The 16,771-nt window shown below is 34.1% G+C and overlaps 1 long non-coding RNA gene across 1 annotated transcript; it reads right to left on the bottom strand.

The window, feature by feature from the left end:
• Positions 1-2,488: 2,488 nt before the first annotated feature.
• On the bottom strand, positions 2,489-16,477 carry LOC141487884 (uncharacterized). Its single transcript, XR_012468535.1, has 2 exons — positions 13,682-16,477; positions 2,489-2,994 (listed from the first exon to the last, which is right to left on the bottom strand). It is a non-coding gene; the product is annotated as an uncharacterized LOC141487884 (long non-coding RNA).
• Between the last annotated feature and the right edge of the window lie 294 nt (positions 16,478-16,771).

Here is a 16,771-nt window from a genome sequence, read left to right as displayed (position 1 = left end):
ATTCTCTGGTGATCTTTAAGTACCAACTAAAATTTAAGCTTTTGATTGAAGCCTTCCCCAAACCCTCTTCAATCTAAGGCTTCTCTCTATTAGTTTTTTCCCTATTTAATTTGTACATAGTTTGCTTTGCATATGCATAGAGTTACACATTTAAATATATGAATATTTGAATGTTGTCTCTCTGTTTGGTGTGTAAGATCCTCCAGAGCAGAACTATCTTTTGCCTCTTTTTTTGTAATTTCAACACTTAGCATGGGACTTAGATCCTAGAAGGTGCTTAATAAATGTTTATTAATTGATTTAGGGGAAAAAACTGCTTTGGGGGAAACTGAAAGCTTAATTTGAGTTATCAATGTGACTTGGGAAGGCAAAGATGAACTGTCATTAGAATCTATTAATAGAAGTAAGGTAACTACAATGAGGGAAAGAATTGTGCCACTATACCCTAATACTATACTGGCCAGGATAACAGTTTTGTCCTTTACAACACAAACTGAAATTCCCCATCCTTTTGATTTACATGGATTAAGGGTGTCAACATCCTTAGGAGTCAGTGAATCCTTATGGGGAAGATTTTTTTATTAGGTCCAAGAGATTATCATTAGAAACAAAAGGTAGGGTTGTAAGGACATAGATTTGGACTCAATTTCAAGAAAAACTCCAGAATTTGTAGAAATACTAATTTTAATCATTCTTCTGAGTTTCTTGTAGAGATGGGATATGATATACAAAAAGCATATTTAATTGTTCTCTGATCTCTGAGTAACCAGGACAAATGTGCTTTCACTTTTTTTTTCAAATATGACCTTCATCAAATTTATTCAAAAATTTAGCCTATCTTCAAAATTACTTAGAAAACACAATGAAGGGAACTGTTCATTCAGGATCTAGTCTTAGTTCTGCTCTTGCCCATATAATATGACCTTGGGTTTCTTGGTCTCAGGTATTTCATCAGTAAAATGAAGGAATTGGACTAAGTGATTTCTAATGTACCATCCAAATCTGACATTCTGCTTCTATACTACTCCAAAGCAGTGCTATTTGTTGAATTGTGTATTTGGGTTACTCTTGGAGATCTTCTCAATAGTTGTCAGCATGCCAGAAGCATGACTGAGCTGAACAGTCACACCCAAATTCATCATTTACACCATTATCTCACTGAATGATAGCTAGCACATCATTCTTCCTGATTCTATCTTTTCCAGGCCTTGTGAGACTCTCAATGAAAAGTCAATTATTAAACTAAAATTTTTTTTTTAATTTCTAAGTGAGGCAAATATCTAAACCCAGTGTGATCATTTCAAAAGAATATAAATGATTCAGAAGAACTAAACTTTCCCCCATGGTCTCACTTTTACCTAGGACGCCTATATTTGTAGTTTCAAGTGATAAATCCTGACATATTTTTAAAGTGATATTGACTGCTACTTCATTCATATTTCAGATACAGTATTTTCCACTCAATTTAATAGATCTATCCAGGGTAATCACACCATAATCTCAACATTATAAATTTTCTATATGTTTTGTTTTTCTAGTTAAATGAAATAAAATAAACAAAACAAATAGGATGAAAATAACATCTTCATTGCTATTTTTCTTTTTGCAAGACAATAGGATTAAGCTACTTACTCAAAGTCACACAGTTAAGTAAGTTTTAAGTGTCTGAGGCTAAATTTGAACTCAGGTCTTCATGACTCCAGGGCCAGTATTCTATCTACTGCACCACCTAGCTGCCACTTGTTGCTATTTTTAATAAAAATGTGGCATGCAAGTGTTATTAACAATCTTTATAAAAATTTATAAAACAATCTTTAGATTTAGTATTTGGCATTCAGTGTTATCAAGCATATTCCATTCATCAACATTCCCTATGACTTTCCAGTCCAAGTAGATGTAAGCGTTTTTTAGGGTAAAAGCTATGATACCTTTATATTTGTATTCTGAGCACAAACATTGTTGTAGGGAGCAAATTAATAAATTATTTTGGCATTCATTTAGTTCATTCATTCATTTATCAAGCAAACATAACAAAATTGTATTAATTTATGTGTACATTATTCTAGCTTCAAACTTTCGATTTGCCTCTATTTAGATAAGCTGAAATCCCATAAAAGATCAGGGATTTGCATTTCCTAAAATTTGTAAAGAACATGTAACTACCATTTTCTGTGTTATGTCTAATTCTTGCATAAGTTAAAAGTAACGAGGGTATACCTATTCCAATCTCTGTATACATAATTTTTAAGAGATTATTTTTTAATTTAAGGCAAAGGGGTTAAGAGTGAGTGGCCAAAGGTCACACAGCTTAGCAATTATTATGTGTCTGAGGCTGGATTTGAACTCAGGTCCTCCTGATTCCAGGGCTGATGCTGTATCCACTGCTCCACCTAGCTGCGCCCCCGCCCCTCCAAATACATTAAGCAGTAGAGTTTATTTTATCCTCCTGCATAACAAAATAGATGAATGAATTAAGAAGTAAAATAATGAGAGAGAGAGAGAGAGAGAGAGAGAGAGAGAGAGAGAGAGAGAGAGAGAGAATACTAGAATCAGGTTGTGATGTGTTTTGGTAATGTCTAGTCACTTGAGATTATTCTTTTTGGATTTCATTTTTCATAACCACAACACTGATGTTCAAAAAAATACTAGATCAAAGCACTATGTTAAGTATTGGGGACACTAATTGAAAATCAAGGTAGTGTTTTCTTTCAGCGAGCTCCCATCCTAATGGGGGAAAGAACACATATAGGAAGTTTCAGCTGAAGGACTAGTAAAAATGACCAGTGAATTTGCATTTCAGTACAAGGTAGATGGTAATACAGATTCTTCAGTGTTATTTTCTGATTCTGAATTACTTGATAGAGTGAGGGACTTCATTACCAAGAACTTACTTTTCTGGGTGCAAAGGAGAGGAGAAGGAGCAGTACCAGTTGCCTGGGGGGTAAGGAGAAACATCTTAGATCTCTCAGGATGCAGGGTCCTGGATGGTTCCTCCTAAAATTTCAGCAGAGATAGTTTTTGAAATGATGGTGTTAGAATCTTGAAACTATGGAAATGTAAATTACTACTTTAGTACTGGAAAATAAGGTTTTTAATCTTTTTCTAAAAAATATTTTCATATTTTTTTCTCCCAGTTTGAAAATATAGTTCCATTTGACTAAAACTTAAGGAAAACTCAAATCAAAATAAAACAAAAATCCTTATGTCACTAGCTGTGCTAGTAATATCATTTTTAGAAGAGAAACATTATCACTCTTGGGAATAATGAAATTTGAATGGAATCCTAACACACTTCCATACTAATCCTGAACACTTCACTATGTTTTCATTGATGTCAGCTCTGGATTTTCTCATTAGCATAATATAAAATTCATGAAAAGTATGATAATATATTGCTGTAAAGGGGCATGACACTGATTTTAGAACTGGAAGGAATTTTTAAATATCAACTAATTGGACTGAATTATATACCAAATGAGGAAACTGAATTCCAAAGAACATAAATGACTTGATTTGCCCAGAGTCATGAATCTCACTGACAGAACTGAGATTCAGAACCACAACTCTATTTCCCAGTTTGGTATTCTTTCCACTACATGTTACTGCTATTTGTTTTTATAGAATTCAATGTTTTCTCTGCTTATTATAGAATTATTATAGAATTTCATGATTATTATTCAGATATTCTTGAAGCCTACCTTGTACTTTTTTTTGTCTTCTCTACAATTTTTTGATCCTTTCAAGCACCACCCCCATCCTAGGCAAAAATTAGAACAGGCCAAAAAAAGGTTCAGTATCTTTACAGGAGACCAGCACAATATAATGAAAGTCTTGATCTTTCATTTAGTCAACTATAGAGTTTGAAGGACCTCTATTTCAGCACAACTACAATTGATATTCATAGACATGATCTGGAAGCAATGAAGAAGTATGAAGTACTTTTGAATCATCACAGAAAGATTAAATTAGGCTCAACCCAGTATTGTTTACATTTTACTAGGTGAAAATTGATAAATACATTTCAGTTCAATCTTAAACTATGCCAGAAACAGAAAATTACTCTTGTAAATAAAATTAGATAAAAAAAGGAGAAAAAAGGTATGTTATTGTGTGACTTGCACACTAGATTTGGGAGAGCAAATTTCAAATTTGGGGAGAGTTACAAGGAAGGACAAATAGAATTCTGAAGACTGAAGTTTTATAAAGTCATAACGACAGAGATGACAAGTTTACAAAAATGAAATTCTGAAGATATAATCAAGGAAAATTTATTAAGTACTTACTATATGCTTAGAAATGTGTGCTAGACCCTAGTGATACAGTGACAAAAATTAAACACTCCTTATACCCTCAAAAGATATTTCTTTCTATCTAGAGGCAATTTCTATGAAAATAAGTATATATTTTATATAAATATATATATAAATTTATATGCATAAAAGCATTTATAAAAATATAAGGAAATCAGTTGAATACATTAGCATATGGGATCAGGGAGATCTTTATGTATAAAATGTTATTTAAAAATATCACAAAAATTTAGTTCCAACAACACCACTGAATTAGTGCACCTCTTTCCAAAATGCCTTCAAAATTATTTCTATAAGTTATCTTTGCCAATTTGCTTGCTTTTATTTTTATAATATCCTATTGTTATTGATTAGAATCAATATTTCAAGTTTGCTAATAATTTGCTATTCTTATTTTGAAAACTTTTTATTTAGACCATTTATGGGTCTAAATTGGTCTAGTTGAAATGGTTCTTCAATCCCCATCTATGCCTTTTATCTCAAACTATTCAATCTTCTCCAAAATTTTTGGCTCCTCAATCATTATTTCAATTATTCATCCTAATTTTCAGCATCTTATATCTATGTATACCTTCCTTGTTGTCTACAAACATACCCATTTATCTTCTATTCTTTAAAAAGAAATTCTTCATTTTGTTCTACCATTTGTTCAGGTTTTTAATTCTCCCCCCCCCCTCCCTTCACAATCAAACTCCTAGGAGAAACTTCAACCCATGCTATTTCCTCTTCCTTAACTTCTAATAACTTCCCAACACCATGCAACCTGGCTTCCTTCTGCATCACTTGACTGAAACTTCTTTTTGCAAGGTCACCAGTGAAATATTTGTTGCTAAATTCAATTATCTTTTTTCCAGTCTTCTTTTTTTGACCTCTGAAGTGTCTGATCCTCTCCTTTTGTATATTTTCTTCTTCCTGAATTTTTTTGCAAGGCAATAGTGTTAAGTGGCTTGCCCAAGGCCACACAGCTAGGTAACTATTAAGTGTCTGAGGCTGGATTTGAACTCAGGTACTCCTGACTCCAGGACTAGTGCTCTATCCACTGCGCCACCTAGTTGCCCCTCCTGAGTCTTTTTGACAATATTACATTGTTGCTCTATTCCTATTTGTCAAAACAATCCTCAGTGGTCCTTCAAGGTTCATCTTCCACATTCCACCCTTTATGCTTGGATATATCCCAGAATTCTCTCCAGGTCCCTCTAATCTTTCTCTCTTTACCAGTGGGTATAATTTTTTTAATGGTAGAATTCTTCAATTTAAAGAAAAATTATGCCAGAACTCTTGCAGTAAAGTTTTCAAAAATTGGTGTTTTAATGCCTGGTTTCAAACAGCATAAGACTCAGCAACAAGGAGGGAAAAAACCTCAGGCTTCTTCATTTCTTTAGAATTTAGTTTGTTAATATGAATTGATGTAGAGTGAATTGAGCAGAACCAAGAAAACAATATAAATGATGACTGCCTTGTAAACAGAAGGAATCACCACAAAGCAATTGAAAGTGAATAATTACATTGAAAAATTATTATAAAGTTGGCCCCAATGAAAAACTTTTCCTCTGGAGGGATAAAAGGTTCACAACTGTGCATCTATTTAAGACTTTTTCAACAATTTATCAATTTTGCTAATTGTTTTTTTTATTTCCTCTCTAATTTTTTTCTTGTTATATGGGAGACTCTGGGAGGGACAATATGTGGATTTTACTTAAAAGAAATTTAAGCAATGTAACAATTGTATTTCAAAAAATAATGAATAATTTCTTTTAAAAGCATGAACTAGTAGGGTGATGACCAAGACAGGAGTCAGAGTTGGAACCAGAACATGCCCCTCCTGTTACAAACTTTCTGTTTGACCTTGGATTAGTTACTGTCATGGAGATAACTAGTACATCCCTCAGAAAATAGAAAGTTTGAATAAAATATCTAAGCACTTCTTCCAAATCTATGAACTTTATAATCAAGGACTTACTATCCCCTGATATTCTTTAAGCATAAATTCAATGGCAGTTTATTGAGAACTGAGGATTTAAAAGTAATCAAAGATTCAGTAAAAGATAAACATTATGTTACCTTCAGGCTAATGAAGGCAACCTGCCAGGAATTAGGGAAAGATGCCACTGAGATTGCTTCCAGTTCTGCTATTCTATTCTACCACAGGGAGTAGAGTATTTTTCCATTAGAGAATTGCATTTTGAAACATCTGTGGAGCATGCTCACATTTTCAAGTGTTATTAGACAGTCCTTCCTGAGTTTCCTGAGCAAAGATTTCTGGCTGTCAGGATGGTCCTGTTTTGTCCAAGAGAAATTCTGCACTAAAATCTGTCTGTCTTGTGTGATTGCTCTGTCTGTGTATATCTTTCAGCTGGTTAATCATTTTTCCAAAGCTTAAAAGAAAAACCCAAATACAGTCTGACAAAGGTTCATTATTCCATGTAGATATTCACCAGACATTAGAGTTGGTGGAATTTTCCTGTTGGGAATGGTTTTAATCGCATTTCAATATGCATCATTACATTAAAGAAAGTCCAGAAGTTTAGCACAAGTATTTTTAAAGAAACCAAAAGAAGAGTTTTGTTTGGGGCCTATTGTAATTTATTTTATGTTTCAGACACATATACATCTATCTTTATCTATCATATCTCTATCTCTATTTCTTTCTTTCTTTCTTTCTTTCTTTCTTTCTTTCTTTCTATCTATAGTTAATTTGGCACACAATTAGAAACATTTACTAAAAGTTTTTTGCTCTCTATTAGTACCAGATGTCTCTACCCCAGCAATACAGTAAAAAACAATCTCAAACTAGGTAGCACAGTGGATAGAATGTTGGGCCTAGAGTCAGTAAGACTTGAGTTCAAATTTGACCTCAGACACTTAGTAACTGTGTTATCCTATGTAAATCACTTAACCTTTTTTGCCTTATGCATTCTATCCCAGAGGTTCCTGGTTAATTAACAGCTGGTACATTCATGAAAGATTTCAGGAATTCACCAACAAAGTATTGCTATTAAATCCAATTTAAACATATGCACCAAATATCACAATATTTCCTCCTGCTATTATTGTATTTATTTGCTGCTTCTAGTAAACTTTTTAATTCCTCATCATTTTTTTCTGAACTAGCAAAGCCATGCCTGTTTTCAGTGTGATGGCAATTTATATAGCAATTACATTTTGGAAAATAATGTCAATTCAATTCATTAAACATGTACAGACCTCCTATGTGGCTGACACTGCCTTAGACACTAAGTATAGGAACAAAAAAAAAAATTCTTCCAACAGTGTCATCTAGTATAAAGGGTTCTAGATGTGGTGTAGAGGGACTTCAATTAGAATTTTATTTCTATCAACTTTGTATATTTTATCTGACCTTGAATAAGCTACACAATCTCATTTTATCAACTGTTAAATGAGAGAAACGGGCTAGATAAATGTATATGGTCCCTCCCAATACTTCCAATTAGATACACTGAAAGAAGACATTGAATGACCTAATGCTATACATGGATTGCAGCCATGGTGACCTACTGGTTTTGTCAAATCTCTCTCCATTCCAAAACAACAGTATTTATTCTATTGTCTGTCAAAGGTTGACCAATAGTCAATCAATTAAAAAACACTCAATGCTAGTGCTTTTTCTTGAAGATCATCTTCAAGTTAACTTGGATATATCTTATCTGAATTTAGTTGCATGTTGTCTCCACAATTAGACTGTGAACTTCTTGAGAGCAAGGACTATCTTTTGGCTTTCTTTTATTCTCATTGTTTAGCATAGTCCCTCAAACTCAGTAGGCATGCAGTAAATGCTTATTGATTTTGCTTTAGTTAAAGCTTACCAAAAACAAGGTCCATCATAATCAGATAAGGGAAGCAGTACCATATTTTCTGTCATATCTCTGTATTTTTCATTCAAAAATACTTTTTTTATAAAAGTCAATGAGGAAAGGAAATTTTATAAAAATACTGCTATGACAGCAGACCCTTGGCTGTAGTCAGCTGTAGCATAATTTCTACTTCTGTTATAGCAATCTTTTAAAAGTATACAATAGAGATGGATATAACTCCTTTCAACAATTCAGAGATCAAGGACAACCCTGAGACATTAAGGACAATGTCATCCACATCCAGAGGGAAAAAAACCTGAAATTTGAATCTATACTATACTCATTTTTTAAAAATTTCTCTTATGTTTTCCCTTCCTAATTAATAGTTTTCATTCTTTCCCCTTAATTCTAATTCCTCTTATACAAAATGACTAATATGTAAATATGTTAAACACAAATGTACTTGGACAACTTTTACCAGTCTGTTCACAGCCATAGGGAAGGAAGAGGGAAGAGAGGGCACTAGAAAATGTATGACTCAAAAATTTGCAAATACATGAATGTTGAAAAACTGCCATAGCATGTAATTGGAAAAATAAGATAAAATTTTAATTAAACAAAATTGTATGCAGTAGAAAGATCAATGACTCTGAAGACAGAGGATCTGGGCTCAAGTCCTACCTCTGATACCTATTATTTGCCCAACCCTGGGCAAGTCACTTAATATCACTGGATCTCACTTTTTTAGCTACAAAATAAAAGGACTAGACTGGAAGACATCCAACATACAAACCTATCTCTAAATCTATGAATAATTTTCAAATAGAAAACACAATTTTAATAAACATAATTATAATAAAATTATTTTTGAAATTGCTATAGTATATATGTTCTTCATGTTTAATTTTCCTAAGAGACTAGTTGAGATTTCTCCAGGGTTATCAAGAAGAGACCAAATGGGGAGCAGCTAGGTGTCACAGTGAATAGAGCAGCAGCCCTGGAGTCAGAAGGACGTGAGTTCAAATGTAGTCTCAGATACTTAATAATTGCTTATCTGTGTGACCTTGGGCAAATCATTTAATCCCATTGCCTTACATAAATAATTTTTTTTAAAAAAGAAGGGGCACATTGTTTAGATTTTTTTCAGGCAGAAAAAAAGAAAAATAAAGAATTATCAAATTCATGCCTGCTTGTTTCAAACTGGTCTCAGAAAATCCCATGGATTAGGAGATATTTCAAATCTAAAATCATCATGAATCTAATCATGTCCATTCATGTCATTTGCAACATTGCATCACTTCTTTGTAACAGACCTGTGAGCCTGAAATCTGACCTTTAAAACAATAACACAGAAGGAACAGGAAATAACCCTTTAGGGACAACAATTGTTGCGGTCCAGAGTAAATATACTCTCTTGTGATTCTAATACCCAATTGCCTTATTATCAAAGGTTCAAAACTGCTGATTTCAACAATTTGACAAAGTGCAAAGAAGTAAGGAACAAGGAACTATCATCCCACCTCAGAAAATTATTCATAATAATGACCATGGGCAAGTCACATAATGGGGATGCCAGATGGTAAAGTGGGTAAAGTTCTAGACTTGGAGTAACAAGAAAACTTATTTTAAATCCAGTGTCAGACATTTAATAGCAATGTGACCCTGGGAAAATCATTTAACTTCTGTCTGCTTCTGCTTCCTGAACTGTAAGATAGTGAGAATAATATCTGTATTTCTTTCCTCATAGGATTTTTGTGAGAAAAATGCTTCATAAATATTCAAGTTCTATGAAGAATGACATTATTCTGGAACTGGGATGATAATGATGATGATGATGATGATGATGATGATGATGATGATGACGATGATGATGATGATGATATGATTATGATGATGTTGATAATAATGGTGGTGGTGCTGGTGGTGATTATGATGGTGATGATGATGATGATGATGATGATGATAATGGGAATGATGATGATGACAGAATTATTATTGTGTCCAAACTGTGACTGGAGCTTGGGCACTTGAGAAAAATTTAATTGGGGGGAAAAGAAAAGCCTGAAGAGAATATCTGCAACTTGAGACACAAGGCCTCTAGGGAGAGAGATTGTCATGTCTAACCCCTACTCCCTTTCCTAAAACCATGGCACAAGAAAACATTCCCAGAAACACCAACTCCTTGAAAGAGATTAGAGAAGAAATGGTATCCCAGGGCTGGGAAAGGAGAAAAGACAAAGTGTTTGTGGGAAACTTTGGGGAATGGGACAAAAAAAGTAAAACTCTGTCTTAGGGCAGGACTTTGTATTATCCCTTGTTACCATGCTGGAGCAAAGTTCAAGTTGACCTCCTGATATCATTAAGGGATATATTGTATGTAGAATACTGATATAGTAACTTAGATACATGAAAACATTAGGTAATTTGCTATCCTGATCTTGATGGTGGCTACAATGAGGTGAAAGGCCAGAAGTAAGTCACACAAACAGGAAGTAATAATACAGAATAATACATGAGAAATGCATTAATGAGATGCATCGCGTTTGTGTATGTTTTCTGACTGAAATGAAAAGATCACTAATGAGGACTCGGGGAAGATGTGGCATCTGAGTTGAATTTGAAGTATGGAAATTGTAGGACAGTGGATGGTCCAGAACTAGGAATGAAGCGAATAACATAGAGAATTATACAAGCAAAGAACTGCAAGATCTGTTTGGGAGACAACAACAGATCAGTTAGAGCATAAGAAACAAGAATAGGAGTGAAAAAAGACTGACAAATCAATGAATATACATTTAGTAAAGCACCCATTTACTAGCTATGTGACCCTGGGCAAGTCAATTTCCTCATCTGTAAAATGAGCTTTAAAAGGGAAATGGCAAATCATTTTAGTATTCTTACATAGAAAACTCCAAATAGAATTCTCAAAGAGCTGGAATGAAAAGTCACTGAACAAAACCAAAATAAAATCCTTCAGAGAAATGTTGGGATGAGGTTGGTGGGAGTGAGATGATTACAAAGGACTGAATGTCAAAAATAAATTTGAATTTTACACAGAAGGAATGGTAGTAATAGTGATTTTTAGAATTTAAATAGAGCATCAAGTTTTACAATTTTATTCAAGCCTGTAAATGATCTCTTAGCAATTAAGTAACTTTGTGATTGTTTTTGTTGAGTTGTTTCAATTCTGTGCAAATCTCCATTACCCCATTTGGGTCATGGCAAGGATGTTGGAATGGTTTGTCATTTCCTTCTACAACTCATTTGACAGATAAGGCAACTGAGGCAAACAGAGTTAAAGAACTTACCCAGAATCAAGCAAGTTAAGTGTCTGAGACCAGATTTGAACTCAGAAACTTGAGCCTTCCTGAATCCAGGTCCAGAACTCTATTTACTGTGCCACCTTCAAACAACTTTATCAAAAAATGAGGCAGTTAATAACTATTGATTAATTTCAGGAAAGTTAAGAGAACAGAGTTCTAAGGAGATGTAGTGATTTACAAGAATCAGTCAGTAGAGAAATAAATTCTATAATCTTAATCCATTATTATCCCTAACTCATGTTTTCTTTTCATAAAACATAAAGGAAAAAATGATAAGCAGATCAAACTGTTGTGAATAATGAATTCTACAGACAAAATTACTTCCTTTTAGCATTAGAGAATGAAATATAATGACATACTGTAGTCAAACCATTCCTGAGATGGTCAGTAACAAAAAATATCTACTCTAGACAACAAAATACTTGGAGCAACATTCCTAATGGGAAAACCTGGAAGCAAAGATGTCCATCAAATTGAATAATTGAATAAATTTTGAAATAAACATAGATTTGAAGTGGGTAGGGTCTCAAGGGTCATTTAGTCTAACCCCCTCATTTTTACAAATGAGTAACTTATTTGTAAAACCCAAGGTCAATAGGTAGTAAGTAAAAGACAGGATATGAAATCAGAATCTTTTGACTGTAAAATCATTGTTCATTCAGTGGTATCACAGTCTTCGGTAACAGAAGAAACATTATTTGGTTTAGTGGAAAGAACATTGGTTTTGAAGTAAGAGAGCTTGGGTTCAAAACCCATTTGGACAAATCATTCTGGGTCACAGCTTCCACAAATTTAAAATGAGGGTATCCCTGTTCTAGATCTCCAAAATTAATGTGGTATAAAAATGGTGAATAAGTGGAATTCTGAGAAATAGAGAAATGCCAAAAAATTGATTCTGAGTAAGAAGAATAAAACCAAGGGAATAGTATATATGACTCTAATACTGTACCTAATAACAATATTAAAATGTTCCTGAGTTCAAACCAATGGCAATGACCAATAAAGAGAGAAAAGGAACAAGACTACTTCTCCCCTTTCATAAAAATGAGGAGAAAACTACACATGTGGTTGTTTTATTTTGGTTGGATTTTAGGTATAATTAGGGGAACCCCCTGATCTTAATGAGGTTATCTCCCAATGAGCAGACCTAAGTGGGTCTGCCAAGCTTCACGAAAGATATGCTGCCTTAACAGATGGAGAAATTCTCCTGATTACTCCTGTTAAATTTATTTATTATGAGGGAAGATTCAGTAAGAGGTAGAATATGAAAAAATATTCTTATGTTAAAAATGACATAAGTTATTCATTGAGGAAAATAAAACAGCAAATAAGTGACAGCTTCCTAATAAAAGTGGTAAAAATAAAGTGAAGGGATACTGTGAATTGTAAACAACATGCTGGCCTGAGACTCAGAGGACTTAGATTTGAGCCTCAACTAATGTAAGCTCTGGAACCTTGGATAAGTCACAGGAACAACTAAGATAATTTATGTAAAAAAATGCTTAACTTAGAGCCTGGAACAGTCTACACATCATATAAATGCTAGATTTCAGTTTCTTCATCCCTAAAATAAGACTTTGGGTTAAATGATTTCCTTATCTTCACTTCTAGTTGGTGGTAAAACCAGGACTAGAATCGAATTTATCTGAGCTCAAGCTTTTTTCTCACATGCTGTTACCTGCATTTCAGTTAATGGTAATCATCATACAATGTGCTATTTCTGATGCAAAACTGTCAGCATCTAAAATATCTCAACTTGTTTGATGTTTAATGGGTAGTTAAGGTTTATAATACTATTAAAATTGATTGGGAAAAGATACACACACACACACACACACACACACACACACACACACACACACATAATCGCCCTGGTCTGCCCAGGTCTTTAGGTCTCTGCCCTCATAATTCAGTAATTAGAGAGTATTCAGCCATGTGAAACTTGGGCTCAAACCCCTGATCTGTGCAAAGGGAGAAAGATTCAATTATAATCTCTCCATTCCAAGTAACTATGATAAGCCATAATAAAATATGTCTGGTAATTGAGGCAACACTGAAATTACCTCTTAGTGTGACTAAAACTGGGATCATATTTAAATTTGCAATTTGGGTATTAAACAAGCCATTAGGAAAATCAAACTAAAACTGCCAGAATTCATTGTTAATATGGGGATGACAAACCTTCTTTCATAGTCAATTGTCATTTTTTCCCATGTGAAAAATTGGGTTCCATTACCTTCTTCCTCTTTTCCTGCTTCCAGATGAGTGAAAATTTTCTCTTCTATCTTCCCCCTTATTGTAATTTATTTTTTGCAAAGTCATCATGTCTCATGAGCAAGACATTCCAAAACCAAGAAAGGACATGTTTGTAGTTGTATGGTCTTTAAACAAAAGAAAAAAGAAAAATCACATTCCATATGACATTCTGTACTTCAGTGAACTAGTACATTTAATTAGGTGGTTTGGTGGATAGAACCATTGATTGGAGCCAGAAGCTTTTGAGCTCAAATGCTACCTATGATGCTTGCAAGCTACGTGATTCTGAACAAATTATTTAACCTCTTTAGTCTCACTTTCCTTCTTCCTAAAATGGGGAGGATATCAAATGAGTCAACATAAAAATGCTACCTATTATTATCATTACAAAGGAAAAGTAAATTCTTACTCAGAATGTCAGTCAGCCAACTAAAGAATGAAACTCAGACTTGAAAGAGAAGGCAAAGGTCAAATCCAGTTTAACTTTCACCCAAACCATCTCAGCTTTATTAGATATCCTTTTTAGCAACATGTCTTCCACAAATTAGAATTCATATAAGTCTTGATGTAAATGATGAGAATGGGATCCTAGACAGACCCCTGAGGGCATGATACTTTCCTTCTTAGTGATGTAATTCTATTACTTTCTATACCACAACTTTGATTTCACTGATTGAGGAAATTCTGAGGAAATTCCTTCTACCATGGAAATCATGGTTTCCTGGGGCACCTTTTGGTGATTGGAATCATGCTGTCATTTTTCTAAGGAAGAACTTGCACCCAAGTTCTTTTGACTCTGAGACTAGGTTACTGCCTACCATGTCAGTATGACTCACTCCCTTGTAATATGATTATTGTAACACTGCCACTAAAATAAATTGGGTTAATTTGGCAAGAACTGTTATGTGATCATCTTTCTAAATGATAATAAATTTAATATGCAATAACCCATTTCAAAATTTCTATTCAGATGCCCTTTAAGTTCAAGGACCTATCATCAAGTGTATTAATGTCTACCACCACCACCACCCCCTTTGTAAAAGTAAGCAAACCATTTTGCAATGTGCTATCTTCTACCACCTAACTCATTCTCTCCAATTCCTTAAAGATCACCAACAACAATTTAGTGACCTACTCACTGGCTAGTTCTTTCATCTCTAAATGTGAACTCATTTATCTCTTAGTATTTCAGTTCTTTCCTAGTCAATTCAGTTCTTTGAAACTTCAATTCAATATTATCAATGTTAATAACATTATTAAAGCATATATAAGACATGAGAGTAGGGACAATAATTGCAGGTTGTAATAAAGCTTAGGGGTAATAATGTTAGTTAATGCTAGCATACCATAAAGCCTTTATAAAATGTGAACTATTAAGACATTGTGCAATGCACAAAACAAACCAGAGTAGTCCCTGCCCTCAAAGGAGTTTGCATCCTTCTTCAGTACTTATTACCAGAAGACCTAAGAGAGAAACATTAAACTTCTTATCTAGTCTTTAGCCAGTGATTCACCTACCTCAGTAAATCGAAACCTTCCCTGGTTAAGAAGGAATGACCCTAGGTTAAGTTGATATTATCAAACTTATACAAGGGTTCATCCCTTCAGTCACCTTATTTACTCTCTGGAAAATTCTGGGTGTTAAGACAAGGACAGACAAGATTCCTTTGAGGAGTCTCTCTTCCCACTCCACTCCCCACCCCCGATCTTCACTGGTCCACCTTGATCAGAAAATAGTCACCTCTACTCTCATGGTTCTTAAACTTAGAGCTAAATGGGATCTTGGGGGTTATCTGATCAAACTAACTCATTTGTTCACATAGAGAAACTAAGGTTTAGAGTAGTTAAGGGACCTGGACAGATCACACAGGAAGAGTCAAAAGTTGAACTTGAACCCAACTCCTCTGAGTCAGTTTTCCTGTCTCAAGCTAGATCAGAATTTTGAGAGGAAGGAAAATTGAAGACAGGAAATGAATAGAGAATGCCCGAATATTATGTGTATATAAGAAACCAGGAGATATTCTTTTGCTGCCACTCCTTAATGGCATAAACCAATCACTAAAAACTTTCTGAATCTGTTTCCTTATCTAAAAAATGGGGACAGCAATATGGAGTCCAGCTCTCTCATTTTACAGAGAGGGTAACTGAGGACTATAGAGGTTTCAGTGACTTGCCCAGAATGTCTGAGATCAAGCTTTCTAAGCCAATAAACTTTTATTAAACATCTGTTTTATGTTAAGCACTGTGCACTATGCTAAGTAAAGCAGATATAAATAAGAAGAAGAGACAATCTGTTTCTGGCTCCAACCTCTCATTCTATTCATTCTACCTTTCATTTCATCTTCTGAAAAAGTAAATATCCTTTGATTTATATCCTTTGATCACTTATACATGAGGGAAGGTCCATTTTTTTATAATTTTGAAATTACCCCTCTCTTTGAAGGTGAAAAAGTCCCTAACTAATCAAAAAATTGTTGGACATCAGTTTACCTCACTACATAGTCAGCAGTCTTCTATTCTTTGGTTCAGATACTTGACTTTGAAACTCAACTGAGATACCATAGAAAACTGAAAGCAACATCAAACTGAAGAGAGCAATAACAACTTTAAATTTGCAATGGATAAAATATATATTATGTTTCCCTCTTAAGTGCATTTGGTAAAACAAGCCTCCGAGAACAAGGAAGTTTTGAATCTTTCACTATTATTATAAGGTGCCTTCTGGGAAAAGTTGCAGAGTGGAAAAGACAGCTACAGCTTTTCCCATGACTCCATGTACTATCATAAGTACTCAGTCAAACAGAAGGATCCTTGTGTTTTGATGAAATTTATAATTAATGCCTAGCTGGGTTATTGTTTTGAGTTCCATACACCCCCCCCCCCAAATGAAAGCTTTAAGAACTAAGGCTACTGATATGCTGTTCCTTTCTAAATATGGCTGTGAACCAGTGATACAAAGAATGAGAACATAGTTGGTAGACTTAATTATATATCATTACCCAAGATAATAGGATCATTTTAGGTAGAAATTAAACCTTTAGTGGTAGAGTCTTGCATCATTTGGGAATGT

Source organism: Macrotis lagotis, chromosome 5 (assembly GCF_037893015.1).
Source record: "Macrotis lagotis isolate mMagLag1 chromosome 5, bilby.v1.9.chrom.fasta, whole genome shotgun sequence".
Taxonomy (NCBI): Eukaryota; Metazoa; Chordata; class Mammalia; order Peramelemorphia; family Peramelidae; genus Macrotis; species Macrotis lagotis.
This window is presented reverse-complemented; position numbering and strand designations above follow the sequence as displayed.